Consider the following 14,942-nt stretch of genomic DNA (forward strand, 5'->3'; position numbering starts at 1 on the left):
TAGTGTTGTACGCGTTCGTCACTGAACATAATGCGACGCCATTTTTCAGCGATCCATGCCTCCCCGTTAGAACACCACCACAAACGCAGCTGTTTGTGTCACGGCATCAACGGCAGCCTGCCCGTGGGTCAGTAATTCACTAATCTGACTGCTGCTGGTCTGCGGTCAGTGGTGCACGACAATGCAGAATGTTGCAGAGGTGGGGTTACGATGTACCTGTTGCACAATACGGCGATCCTGCCTTTTGATAGACAGAAGTGGTCGACCGCAACAATGACGATGCATATTACGGCAAGAAAAAGGAATAAAAGTGAGATAGTATTAATACTTTCATCCTTCTTTATCTCCTCTGCATTACTGCAGATGACGTGTCACTGAGCACATTTGTACTGTGCATGCAGTACACGTGAGGTGCCTAGTTGTTTCCATTGCCCTGTGTGGAATACATAAGTTCTTGTACAGTTCACTAACCTGCTGTCTTCATGATGATGATGTCCCCAGCGCAGAAAACAGCACGCAGGTCGTGGATTCTTTTTCTTGAGGCTGAAATTAACTTTGCAAGGAACTGCTGCTACGAATAAACTATAACTCATTTGGGATGCCACTTGCGTTTTTATTGATATAGACACTAGAAACTATTCTTAATCACAACGTATTGAACATATCTTTCCACAGTCATTATATCTGGCTAAAATAACATGAAATACATCCTGCCACAGACAACAGGTCTGTCTACTGGAACCGTCAGAACTGGAGAATAAAATTACATGAATCAAATACTACTATTACAGACAACATATCTGTACCTAGCGACGGTCGGAACTGTAGTAAATAAAATTGCATGAAACAAATATTGCTATAACAGACAACATGTCTGTCTATTGGAACGGTCAGAACTGGAGAGCCGGACTGCCCGAGACACTTCGCGCGCCAAGCCAGCAAGGCGTGACCCGAACGCAGTAATACCGTCAGTCTTTTGTTGAGAGATGTTTATTAAAAAAATGAAGTAATTTGGATGACGGGTTTAATTAATAATAGCAACTAAAGTTTAACGTTTTGGTGCCCAACCGCCGAACACAGCAGGCAATCACAGAGCAGCAGCTTCATGCAGGCGGTCTTTCTCACGGGAATGGTACCGAATCTAACATCTGCCACCGTTACCTCATCCCACATTGCGTCATCTCTATGCTTCTTGCATCTCCACTGCCCTGAGAACAGCTTCCTGGAGGCTAATATGATGGCTGAATAAGCCAGAAATATTACAAAATGTCTGTTCTCACGTTCCCATACCGTCCAACATCGGGCCACTGTCACATTAGAACGCTCTACACATCTCGTCATTGCACGTTTCGACCAGCTGGTCAAATGAAGACCCATAATGAGTCCGCTTCGAACTATGTCAAATGCTAATAACGCTGTCTCACACGAGTACGGTGCATTCCTTGTCTCTCACAACATTCAGACAACATCTGCCGCTGTTAAGGTCCCTTATGGATCCTAATAGGCCTGGTAACGACACGAAACACGAACAAAAAAAATGTATTCTGGTGACCATTCAGTATCTCACAGGGAATCGCAATTCTACTCATTTACATGCCCGCCGATGGTGTGTACATGTACGTACTCACAAGGACATCCGACCATCTCTTCTAGGTGCGTCACCTTTTTTTTTTTTTTTGTCAGGCTGTATAAGTGAAGTTTTTTACAAAGTTTCTTTCTGTGTTAACCGTAAAAAATTTTGTATTCCAAGTCTGAATTAGCTAGTCAACATAACTTCGACATCAGTATTTCACCGAGCAATGTGGCGCAGTGGTTATCCCATCGGATTGGCACCCAGAGGACGACAGTTCAAATCCGCCATTCGACTCTCTTGATCTCGGTTTTCTGTGATTTACCTAAATCGCTCAAGGCAAATGCTGGAACGGTTTCTTTGAAAGGGCACAACCGGTTTCTTTCCCCATGCATCGTTAATGAAAGCTTCTGCTCCGTCTCTAATGATCTCGTCGTGTTCGGAATATTAAACACTAACCTTCCTTCCTTCCTTCCATCCTTGCTAACATCAGAACAAAACTGCCGCCCAGCGAGGTATAGGCTAGTGCTATCTCTGCATCTCAGCCTCCTTACCATTATATAGCTCTCCAGTTCTCTCCTTCCTCCCTCTCCTCCCTTTTCCCATCCTTCAACTCATTTTCTTTTATCCTTCCTCATTTTGTTTCTCCCATCAGAAACGGCGCGTAGAGGGCTAGGGCACGTGCCCCAGCTGCCATACCTCAATTACGCTACTGCTCTGCCACGAAACACTGTAAATATTCACACGATCCTTCTTTCTATGTGCTCAGTTACACTTGAACAGTATACAGGTATGGACCATACGTTTGTATTGTACCGCAATCTCTTTTGTAGACAAAGTGCAGTTACTAGTGCCTTCCCAATCAGTTGTTGGCTGCCATTTACTACACATAATCTGAATGCGTGTGTTCGTTCCATTTAAAATTTCTATCCATTGTTACCGCTAAATATTCGTATAACATGACTGATTCCGGATCTCTCACTAACCATATACTGCGAGGTTACCACGTTCCGCTTTTCGTAAAGTGTTCAACTTCGCATTGATCTACAATAAGAGTTAACTGCCGATCTTTTCTTCAGTAAGGTATTTTATCGAAGCAGAACTGGATAGTAACGCAATATATACAGGATATAATTTCTTCGTAGATAATTGCATGGTCTGCCAAAAGTCCCACGCAATAACGAATGGTTCAAATGGCTCTAACACTATGGGACATAACATCTGAGGTCGTCAGTCGCCTAGACTTAGAACTACTTAAACCTAACTAACCTAAGGACATAACACACATGCATGCCCGAGGCAGGATTCGAACTTACGACCGTAGCAGCCGCGTGGTTCCGGACTGAAGTACCGAGCGGGGTGGCGCAGTGGTTAGACACTGGACTCGCATTCGGGAGGACGACGGTTCAATCCCGCGTCCGGCCATCCTGATTTAGGTTTTCCGTGATTTCCCTAAATCACTCCAGGCAAATGCCGAGATGGTTCCTCTGAAAGGGCACGGCCGACTTCCTTCCCTAATCCGATGAGACCGATGACCACGCTGTCTGGTCTCCTTCCCCAAACCAACCAACCAACCAACCAACCGGACTGAAGTGCCTAGAACCGCTCGGCCACGGCGGATACTTTTGATCACATAGTGTATCTTCTGTCATCCACTGTACAGTGACGTGCGGAATAAAGATAGAGAGAGACGACTGCACCCCGCAGATATCGACGCAGAAAAGGCCCCCGCGAATAAGTGCGAGAGAGGATATTGCCCTCTTACGTGTCGTTATTCGCCTCAGCCCTAACCCTTCGGTCGTTAGAACCTTTACGCTGCTGGTTTCCCTCGAACACAACAAAAGAAAAGATAACAACAGGACCGTTGGGACAGTAAAACAATGGAACTAACGAAGCGATTACTCCAGTCGTCAGAGGCACACGACCAACGCGAACGTGCGTATTAAGAGGAAGTGACTCGTCTGGATGGAACGCAGCCGCAGCGAGGCACTAATTGGCGGCTAATGCATAATTACCGGAGAAGGGAGGAAGCCACAACGCTAATGAAGCAGGAAGCCCAACACGGTTGCTAACTCGGAGCCGTGTGGCGCCAGCAGCAGTGGGACCGGAGGTGGGGGAGGATCTGGAATCCGGCTGGAGAGGCAGCGAGCAGCTCAAGGAGACGTCGCCAATCAGCCGGCGATCGCTATCTCCAGAGAACGCCGCCGCCGCCGGCGTGCTCCCGCCGTCATGAGCCAGCGCACGGAAAAAGGACGACCGCCGGCGGCTCTGGTTAGCCTTCTGGCAGGACGGGACCGCGGCGCCGTGACGGACCCGTCAGCTCCTATCCCTCCGCCGTTTCTTTCTCCTGCCGTCTCAAATACTTCTCGCTCAGACGCAAAGCTGCCGACGTCACTTGTGATCTGCGGATTTTTCAACGTGAACCAGCACTTGGACCCCTTCAGCCTCTCTCTCTCTCTCTGTCTCTCTCTTTCTCTCTTACCCTCCCCCCCCCCCCCACACACACACATACACTGTCACTTCCCAAAAGAACACTCAAAATAATTGTTGGGAAAACATAGACAAAGCAAATTAAATTTAACAATGGTTTTCCTCAATGACCCCTCTTAACTCCTCTGCTCTTTAGCATGTATGTCTCTGGTATGCCTGTAACAACATCTCTAAAATTAGGATACGCTCAGGGTTGGGCACTACTTACACAACACAAGGAAATTTAAAAAGAAAGGAGGGCATTTTAACAAGTGACTTGGTTGTAAAGGGTAACAGTTTCCAGGCCCGCCCGGTTGGCCGTGCGGTCTAACGGGGGCCAAACCGCACAATAACCCTGGCTTTCGGTGTGGGGCGGCGGATGGGTGAAGTGGACTGCGGTAGTCGTCGTGGGGTTGTGGACCATTGCAGCTGCGGCGGGGACGGAGCCTCTCCGTCGTTTCTAGGTCCACGGTTACAATACAATACAACAGTTTCCAGAAATGGAGGCTGCAGCTCAGTTCAAGTACCACGGATGTTTCATTCTTTCATCTGAGCAATATACTTGCATACATGGAGCTTAGAGTTCCTTTCAAGAATGCCACCTTAATTCACAATAAAACTCTAAGGTATCTAGGAGTTACTTTAAACAGAACGTTAAGCTATAAGTAACACCTGACAAAGACGCCTGCAAAAAGTACAAAGATTAACACATAGAGAAGCAGTGTGGCATCACATGAGGCTCTTCGGCATCTATGTTACGAATAATACACAACTGGCCATTAAAATTGCTACACCACGAAGATGACGTGCTACAGACGCGACGTTTAACCGACAGGAAGAAGATGCTGTGATATGCACATGATTAGCTTCTCACAGCATTCACACAAAATTGGCGCCGGTGGCGACACATACAACGTGATGACATGCGGAAAGATTCCAACCGATTTCTCATACACAAACAGCAGTTGACAGGCGTTGCCAGGTGAAACGTTGTTGTGATGCCTCGTGTAAGGAGGAGAAATGCGTACCATCACTTTTCCGACTTTGATAAAGGTCGGGTTGTAGCCTATCCCGATTGCGGTTTATCGTATCGCGGCATTGCTGATCGCGTTGGTCGAGATCCAATGACTGTTAGTAGAATATGGAATCGGTGGGTTCTTGAGGGTAATACGGAAAGCCGTGCTGGATCCCAACGACCTCGTATCACTAGCAGTCGAGATGACAGGCATCTTATCCGCATGGCTGTAACGGATCGTGCAGCCACGTCTCGGTCCCTGAGTCAACAGATGAGGACGTTTACAAGACAACAACCATCTGCACGAACAGTTCGACGACGATTGCAACAGAATGGACTATCACCTCGGAGACCATGGCTACGGTTACACTTGACGCTGCATAACAGACAGGAGCGCCTGCGATGATGTACTCAACGACGAACCTGGGTGCACGAATGGCAAAACGTCAGTTTTTCGGATTAATCCAGGTTCTGTTTACAGCATCATGATGGACGCATACGTGTTTGGCGACATCGCGGTGAACGCACATTGGAAGCGTGTATTCGTCATCGCCATACTGGCGTATCACCCGACGTGATGGTATGGGGTGCCATTGGTTACACGTCTCGGTCACCTCTTGTTCGCATTGACGGCACTTTGAACAGTGGACGTTACATTTCAGATGTGTTACAACACGTGGCTATAGCCTTCATTCGATCCCTGCGAAACCCTACATTTCAGCAGGATAATGCACGACCGCATGTTGCAGGTTCTCTACAGGCCTTTCTGGATACAGAAAATGTTCGACTGCTGCTCTGGCCAGCACATTCTCCAGATCTCTCACCAATTGAAAACGTCTGGTCAATGGTGGCCAAGCAACTGGCTCGTCACAATACACCAGTCAATACTCTTGATGAATTGCGGTATCGTGTTGAAGCTGCATGGGCAGCTGTACGTGTAGACGCCATCCAAGCTCTATTTGACTCAATGCCCAGGCGTATCAAGGCCGTTATTACGGCCAGAGGTCGTTGTTCTGGGTACTGATTTCTCAGTATCTATGCACCCAAATTGTGTGAAAATGTAATCACATGTCAGTTCTAGTATAATATATTTGTCCAATAAATACCCGTTTATCATCTGCATTTCTTCTTGGTGTAGCAATTTTAATGACCAGTAGTGTAGCTATAGTTCTATTTTATTCAGTAGCACATACGTCTCAAAAGCCTCCTGCCTAAGAAAATAATCGGACTCAATCACACAAAACGAACGAATTCGCGCCCGGTTAAAACTACACCCAACTTCTGGCTACCAGTCCTAAGTCATAAACCACCACAAGAGCGAAGACAACAAGCACTTTTTACAGACCTTTTAAAAAAATTCAGAGCGATCAACAACTACCTTTTCGAAACTTCCTGGAAAGTTGAAACTGTGTGCCTGACCGAGACTCGAACCCGGAACCTTTGCCTTTCGAAGGCAAGTGCTCTACCGACCGAATTCGTGTCTTGGTCCGGCACACAGTTTTAATCTGTCCACACTCCTCTGCACAGCGAGAATCTGCGATTACAGAAATATTAAACGACTGCGCCCTAGAAAGCCATGGAGTGCGGAAGATATTGCAATTGATCCTTGAAAATAGGTCGCTTACAAAATATTGTTCCACCCATTCTTAAGTATTGTTCGTCTGTCTTGTTGACTTACCTTGTTGAAAAGCAGAGAAGATAAGAGATTCGAGGAAGGACTGCACCATTCGTTACCGATTTGCTTAACCAGTGCGCAAATGCCACAGAAATTCCAAACAAACTGCATCGTGGATCTTTGAGATCTACAATTTTATTCATGGCTGTCAGTCTGCAGCTGTGAAGCACGTTTTAAGAACAGAAATAATCAGTTGTCAGCTGCACAGATTTTTATTAAATTAACATCTTGGCTAGTTCCTCAGAAGAGCATACAATTAAGCTTTCATCGGGAAGTATTCCTCAGGCAAACTGTGGACGATAGAGTCCTACAAAAATGGATGTAGAATAAGGATTTAGGGATTACGAGGGTTGTATCACACTTAACAGCAGATTAATAATGATAAGAGTACAGTAATAAGCACGTTATAAAGGTACCTTCGTTAAAATTTTTTAAATTGAGTTCATGGTTCAGAGTAGTTTCAGGGGTAAGACAAGGCTGCAACCTGTCTCCACTGTTGCTCATATTATTTATGGATCATATGTTGAAAACAATAGACTGGCTGGGTGAGATTAAGATATGTGAACACAAAATAAGCAGTCTTGCATATGCAGATAACTTAGTTGTGATGGCAGATTCGATTGAAAGTTTGCAAAGTAATATTTCAGAGCTAGATCAGAAATGTAAGGACTATGGTATGAAGATTAGCATCTCCAAACCGAAAGTAATGTCAGTGGGAAAGAAATATAAACGGATTGAGTGCCAAATAGGAGGAACAAAGTTAGAACAGGTGGACGGTTTCAAGTACTTAGGATGCATATTCTCATAGGATGGCAACATAGTGAAAGAACTGGAAGCGAGGTGTAGCAAAGCTAATGCAGTGAGCGCTCAGCTACGATCTACTCTCTTCTGCAAGAAGGAAGTCAGTACCAAGACTAAGTTATCTGTGCACCATTCAATCTTTCGACCAAGTTTGTTGTATGGGAGCGAAAGCTGGGTGGATTCAGGTTACCTTATCAACAAGGTTGAGGTTACGGATATGAAAGTAGCTAGGATGATTGCAGGTACTAGTAGATGGGAACAATGGCAGGAGGGTGTGCACAATGAGGAAATCAAAGAAAAACTGGGAATGAACTCTATAGATGTAGCAGTCAGGGCGAACAGGCTTAGATGGTGGGGTCATGTTACACGCATGGGAGAAGCAAGGTTACCCAAGAGACTCGTGGATTCAGCAGTAGAGGGTAGGAGGAGTCGGGGCAGACCGAGGAGAAGGTACCTGGATTCGGTTAAGAATGATTTTGAAGTAATAGGTTTAACATCAGAAGAGGCACCAATGTTAGCACTGAATAGGGGATCATGGAGGAACTGTATAAGGGGGGCTATGCTCCAGACTGAACGCTGAAAGGCATAATCAGTCTTAAATGATGATGATGATGATGATGACTTGCAAGCGGTTAAAAAGTAACGTAAAAAATGTAAAGATATGGTGACAAAAAAAACTTCGCGTCATAAGTAAAATATTAAAAACCACGAGACATATGATGATGATGATTAGCACCAACAGACAGTTTGGCTATAAAAGGTTTCACGTACATAAGAAGCAATGAGCGTTAGTGTGCCTAAAAGCTCACGAAGACTAAGTACAATGAGGGCGTTCGTGTCTATAACAAAAGTCAAACAAATTTGACATCAATCTTAAAGAAATGGAACACCATTAAGATCTTATGTCACATGCTAATGAAGCGTATAAATTTTTTTAGAAAAATTACGTAGCTTGTAAAAAGGGGTGAAGAATTGGTTCAATGATCACGTTTATTTAATAATCAGCTGATTGTGGCGCCGTGGGACGATGGAGAAGCGGCGCTACATTGAACTTTCCAATATCATGACGTAGAGACCGGCGGCTGGATACGAGATTTCAGGGACGCAAGTAATTGTACATTATCTTGTTCAGAGTGTGACAACTGCTGCAAGAAATAAAAACATGGGCATTTGAGACCATCTTGAATGCGAATTCTGAAAACAGCTACACGTAAAATCAACATTTATGCTTACTGCCATGACACCATGATCTTCAGTTTCCTTTCAGATTGTCGATAACGAGGCAATGCTCAATTTCTAAAATCTTAGGTGCCAGATTGCACCTCTTCGATCATACAACCCCCCACAGCATGCCACAGCCATAAAAACCACAAGTTTCGATTTTTGAAAACTTGTGATAAAATTTAAAATGATACAAAATACTGTTCTGTAATTCAGCTTTTTAAAACTGAATTTCTTGTGAACAATATAAAAACCACAAGATTTAACAAAAACAACAGGTGCTCCCAAGCGTTCCGGTAGCAGTGTTACTTTGCTCCCTACTTCTGCTCGACACATATCGGCCAAAGTCGGTAGTCTTCGTTGATATGACGTCATTTTTTCAACTACTGCTAGCCTCAATGTTCAAACACTTTCGTTGTAGCTGGTCGGTAAACGTGTGTCCGGCACTTAGCGATTAATGACAATGACGATATTCCTGGCCCATTGGGGTCACTTACAATTCCTACTTCCCGAAGAGTTAAGAAAAACAGAATGCGATGTAACATGAGACACTGAGTTAGATGTTTCGTAAATGTAAAAATGTCATTTGTCTTCTACTCATTGAGTTATATTACAACTGGATCGATTTAAGATTATATTCATTACTACAAATACGCAACACATTTGAACAGGAACGTTCCTTTAATACGTCTCAGCGGTAAATTAGTTACGTTTCGATTTAACACACGTGCACTAGTATCAATCGCCAGTGTCGAATTGTTCCTGTAAGTTAAAAATAAATTTCCTGAGAGGTACGGGAACACCGTTCCGCCGCGTTCCTCATAAATTAAGCCGTGCAACGAGGTATTTAGCGTTTGCTAAACAGTCAGAAATGTCATTTCTCAATATACCGCATAGTTCTTTCATACACATCCTCCACCTCACTCCCTAATCTTTCGTGATTTACCTTTTTCATGTCTTTGCAGAAATTCGTTCGGGGTGAACTGAATTTCTCTCGATCTCGGCAGAAACTGTAGTTTATTGCGCAATGTTACCCTTACACGTTTCTGTACAATGAGGTGACAAAGCACGTGAGATACCTCCTAATACCGCGGCGGATCTCGTTTGGCCTGGTGTAGTGCAGCAGCACGAAGTGGCATCGACTCAACAAGAAGTTAGCTTTCCCCTGCAGAAATACTGACCCATACAGCGACTATGGCAGTCCACAAGTACGAACGTGTTGCTGATGTAGGATTTTCTGCACGAACTGTGCGCGAATCGTCCAGAATGTTATTCAAACCAATCGCGAACAACTGCGGCCCGGTGACACGACATCGTTGTTTGGGAATACGAAATCCATGAATGGCTGCAAGTGGTCTATGAGTAGCCGAACATAACCGTTTCTAGTCGATCAGTTCAGTTGGACCAAAGGATCCAGTCCATTCCGTGTAAACACAGCCCTCACCATTATGGATCCACCACCAATTTGTACAGTGCCCTGTCGACAGCTCTTACCAGCCGGCCGATGTGGCCGAGCGGTTCTAGGCGCTTCACTCTGGAACCACGCGGCTGCTACGGTCGCAGGTTCGAATCCTGCCTCGGGCAGGGATGTGTGTGATGTGCTTAGGTTAGTTAGGTTTACGTATTTCTATTAGAGCCATTCGAATAGCTCTTACCAAATGAAATAGGATCACATCTGACCAGGCCAAAGATTTCCAGTCGTCTACGGTCCACCCAAAACGGCCAAGAGCCCAGGAGAGGCACTGCAGATGATGTCGTACTGTTAGCAAATGAAGTCGCTGCCATAGCCTATTAACGCCAAATTTCGCTGCACTTTTCTAACGGATACATCCGTTGTACATCCCACATTGGTTTCTGCGGTTATTTCAGGCAGTGCTGCTTGTCTGTTAGCACTGACAACCCTACGCAAACGCCGCTGCTCTCGGTCGTTAAGGGGAGATTTACTGTCTTTGGCCCGAAAAATGCATGTTCTTTTAGGATTTTTTTCTCGGGATTTGTTATAGATATCAATGTCAAATTTGGTCAAAATGTTTATTGATAGTTCCTCTACAAATTGGCATGCCGAAGAGCAAAGGCGGAAGTGCTGTCGGAACGAAACAAAATTTCGATGTAGACCTCTACGCGCGGTATGTCTAAGCTCAGCCGGCTTGTCTGAAATCAAAATTGAGTTGACGTTAGCGAAGTATATAATATTCTTTAGGAGTTGTACCTCGCTTATATTATTTGGACCATAGGAAACAAAATGGCGGCCATTTGAAAAAAATAGGGTTTTTTCATCGATTTTTCGAGTTCGTCTGCCATGTAAAAATACTTATAGTTGATGGATTGGAATAAAAGTGGTACAACTCCTAGACAATTTAGTTAGCTTCGTCGGAAGAAAAGAATCACGCCAAACGGTTCAGTTGAGTTGAAGTTAGCATACCGCGCGATTAAAAAAAAAAATTAAAAAAAGTTTTGCCTACATATAAACGCAATATTATGCAACTTACGTTCAATCTGATATTCCGGATCCATAAACTAGTCCTTCCTCTTCCTCGTAGAGGGCGTTCTGCTTGATCTGGGCCATCCTGCGCTGCTCCAGAGCCGTTCGTACGGCCGGTGCCAAGCGGTTTTCGGCCGCTTGAATCCGGTGGTCGTCCGAATGTTTGGCGAACTGCGTCGAATAGAGTCCCAGGGTGACGTCCATCGTTTTCATGGTCTTCAGAATGGCTGAAAACCCTTCGTTGAAGCTACTCACTGCCAGAAAATCCGCAATCTCCACGGTCTTCGCACCAGAATGCAAATGCTTGGGGGCTAACTACCAAACACACGCGTTCAAACTTTCATTTGAATTTTGTGTGTTTCCTCCCAAGCACCGGTACAATAACTCGTCTTCCGAAAGAAAAAAACTGGTGCGTGAAAAAGACCGATTTCAGGCAGGTGCGTTTTTTTGTTCAATCGCGAATAGCAAACATTTCCGTTCCGTATTCGGAAAAAAACGTTTCAGGGATGGATTCTAAACACTTTTATGGATCCAAAAATTCAATTTTTAAAAAAATCGATTTTTTGGACCAAAAGATAGCAAACCTCGCCTTAAGTGAAGGCCGTCCTCCTCTGCGCCATCCGAGGTGACAGGTTATGCCTGAAATTTTGTGCTCTCGGCCCACTCCTTACACTGTGGATCTCGGACTACCGAATTACCTATCGATTTCCGAAATAGAATGTCCCTTGCTCTTTCTCCAGCTACCATTTCGCGTTCAAAGCCTGTTAATTCCCGTCGTGCGGCCGTAATCGCGTCGGAAACCTTTTCGCATGAATCACCTGAGTAGAAATTACAGCTCCGTCAAAGCACTGGTCCTTTTATATATTGTGTACGCGATAGCATCGCCATCTTTCTATGAGCATATCGCTGTACCATGACTTTAGTCACATCAGTGTGTTGCGCAGTGTACTGAGGGAGAATCAATATTTCTAAAGCTCTGCAGCCTCCTTCAATACACTGCGCAAGAAGTCAATACCGCGCTCAGACGGTCAATATTGTTGCACAATACTCGGTATTGCGCACTAAATCTTGAGTTTTACTGAGGGGCCTCATTATTCCGTTTCAGTGCGACAGGCGTTCTTCTCGGGTACCATATGCGAGTGATGGGAAAAGTACCCTCAGACTTAGAACTGCACCTCCCCTACAGAGAGAAAAATTGTTCACCGCTGTCACAATAGAACGTGAGTCGTCTTGGTTTACAACGCAAATATTACGCGTAGAAGGAGGCGGGGACAGTGTCACAGCACGGATAATAAATACGTAGCGGACCGCACGTGGGCCGCAAAGGTGGCCCGTAAACAAGCGAGCGGTGGCATCTGCCGAGCGAAACCTGGCGGACGCGGAGGCGGCGTCGCAGTGGGAGAGAAGACAAGACGCCGCCGTCTAGGAGCCGAGCCGAGCTAAGCGCGCACCACCTGCTGCGACACGCGAACAGCAGCCCGCCGCCGTCCACACACACACACACACACACACACACACACACACACATACGATTGGGGAGGGGGGGGGGGGGGGTTTCCTACCGCTGGCTCTTCTTTCACAACACTCGGTCTGTGGCGCTTTGCCATTCAGTGGAGCGTGTTGTAAATTGTGTGCCAAATTTAGCGTAGCACTCATAAAATTATTTGCTCTTACTGTCAAACAGACAGTGCATCGTACCCTAAACGTTTTATTACGTGTGTGCCCAAAAAAGGAATGGCCGAAAACCGGTGGAAACATAAAACACAGCCAGGTTCAAGAAAATTTATTACGCAGTTGCGTAAATGTTTGTCTGGTTATACTGGTTTCGACTGTATAGTCATTTTAAACAGGTCTTAGGATGAACCTTAGCCTAAAGCTGCGCCTATGTTTGTCAGGATGTTGATTGGAATACTCTCTTTCATATTCTTAAGATGGCAGGGGTAAAATACAGGGAGCGAAAGGCTATTTACAATTTGACAATTTGTACAGAAACCAGATGGCAGTTATAAGACTCGAGGGACATGAAAGGGAAGCAGTGGTCGGGAAGGGAGTGAGACAGGGTTGTAGCTTATCCCCGATGTTATTCAATCTGTATATTGATCAAGCAGTAAAGGAAACAAAAGAAAAATTCGGAGTAGGAATTAAAATCCATGGAAAAGAAATAAAAACTTTGGGGTTCGTCGATGACATTGTAATTCTCTCAGAGACAGCAAAGGACCTGGAAGAGCAGCTGGACGGACTGGACAGTATCTTGAAAGAAGGATATAAGATGAACATCAACAAAAGCAAAACGAGGATAACGGAATGTAGTCGAATTAAATAGGGTGATGCTGCGGGAATTAGATTAGGAAATTAGACACTTGAAGTAATAAATGAGTTTTACTATTTGGGGAGCAAAATAAATCACGATGGTCGAAGTAGAGAGGATAAAAAATATAGACTGGCAATGGCAAGGAAAGCGTTTCTGAAGAAGAGAAATTTGTTGACATCGAGTATAGACTTAAGTGTCAGGAAGTCGCTTCTGGAGGTATTTGTATGGAGTGTAGCCATGTATGGAAGTGAAACGTGGACGATAAATAGTTTAGACAAGAAGAGAATAAAAGCTTTCGAAATGTGGTGCTACAGAAGAATGCTGAAGATTAGATGGGTAGATCACATAACTAATGAGGACGTATTAAACAGAATTGGAGAGAAGAGAAAATTGTGGCACAACTTGACTAGAAGAAGGGATCGGTTGGTAGGACATATTCTGAGGCATCAAGGGATCACCAATTTAGCATTGGAGGGCAGCGTGGAGGGCAAAAATCGTAGAGGGAGACCAAGAGATGAATACGCTAAACAGATTCAGAAGGATGTAGGTTGCAGTAGGTACTGGCGGATGAAGAAGCTTGTTCAAAAATGTTCAGATGTGTGTGAAATCTTATGGGACTTAAGTGCTAAGGTGATCAGTCCCTCAGCTTACACACTACTTAACCTAAATCATCCGAAAGACAAACACACACACCCATGCGCGAGGGAGGACTCGAACCTCCGCCGGGACCAGCCGCACAGTCCATGACTGCAGAAGAAGCTTGCACAGGATAGTGTAGCATGGAGAGCTGCTTCAAACCAGTCTCTGGACTGAAGACCACAACAACAACATGTTTGTGGGGCATCATCATACGTGAGACGCTCCCACCAGTAAACTGCACCACTTCTGCTTCTTTACTCCGCAAGCAGTTCACGGTGAGATACTGTTTCATAACCAATTGTCGATTATTGAAGCAAAGTCGGTTGCAACACCTAGCAACAGACTCTTTGACCCCATTCTAAATTGGTGATAAGCAAATTTTGTCTTTTATATACAAGAAAAGTTTATAATAACACTACAACATTGCTTGCTGATTCCATGAATACCACACAACAGTTCTGAAATTGTATTTTGGGACCGCTGTAAGAAATTCATATTTTGAAAGTTGAAACCCGTTACATTCATCACCCCATACAGTGCTACCATGAATTGAGGACCTATAACAACTAAAGGATATTAAGTTCCAATGGGGAGCTCCTCATTTGGATAATTCCAAAACTGTGTCAAGTATTAACGAAAGAAATTATGATGCCATATTGAAATTGAATCAAACGATTATTTCCAAATGTGTCCATCATTAAACTAGCGCTAGAGGTCAAAAGAGCATATTTTACACATGCTGTAACCCAAAGGCATCAG

At 44.7% G+C, this 14,942-nt stretch overlaps 1 protein-coding gene across 1 annotated transcript in view; it reads left to right on the top strand.

Annotated features, from left to right (window-relative positions):
* The window catches only part of LOC126176510 (serine/threonine-protein kinase par-1-like), a 488,353-nt gene that overhangs the window by 403,154 nt on the left and 70,257 nt on the right, over nt 1–14,942 (top strand). The window lies entirely within an intron of this gene.

This window comes from Schistocerca cancellata, chromosome 3 (genome assembly GCF_023864275.1).
Source record: "Schistocerca cancellata isolate TAMUIC-IGC-003103 chromosome 3, iqSchCanc2.1, whole genome shotgun sequence".
Taxonomy (NCBI): Eukaryota; Metazoa; Arthropoda; class Insecta; order Orthoptera; family Acrididae; genus Schistocerca; species Schistocerca cancellata.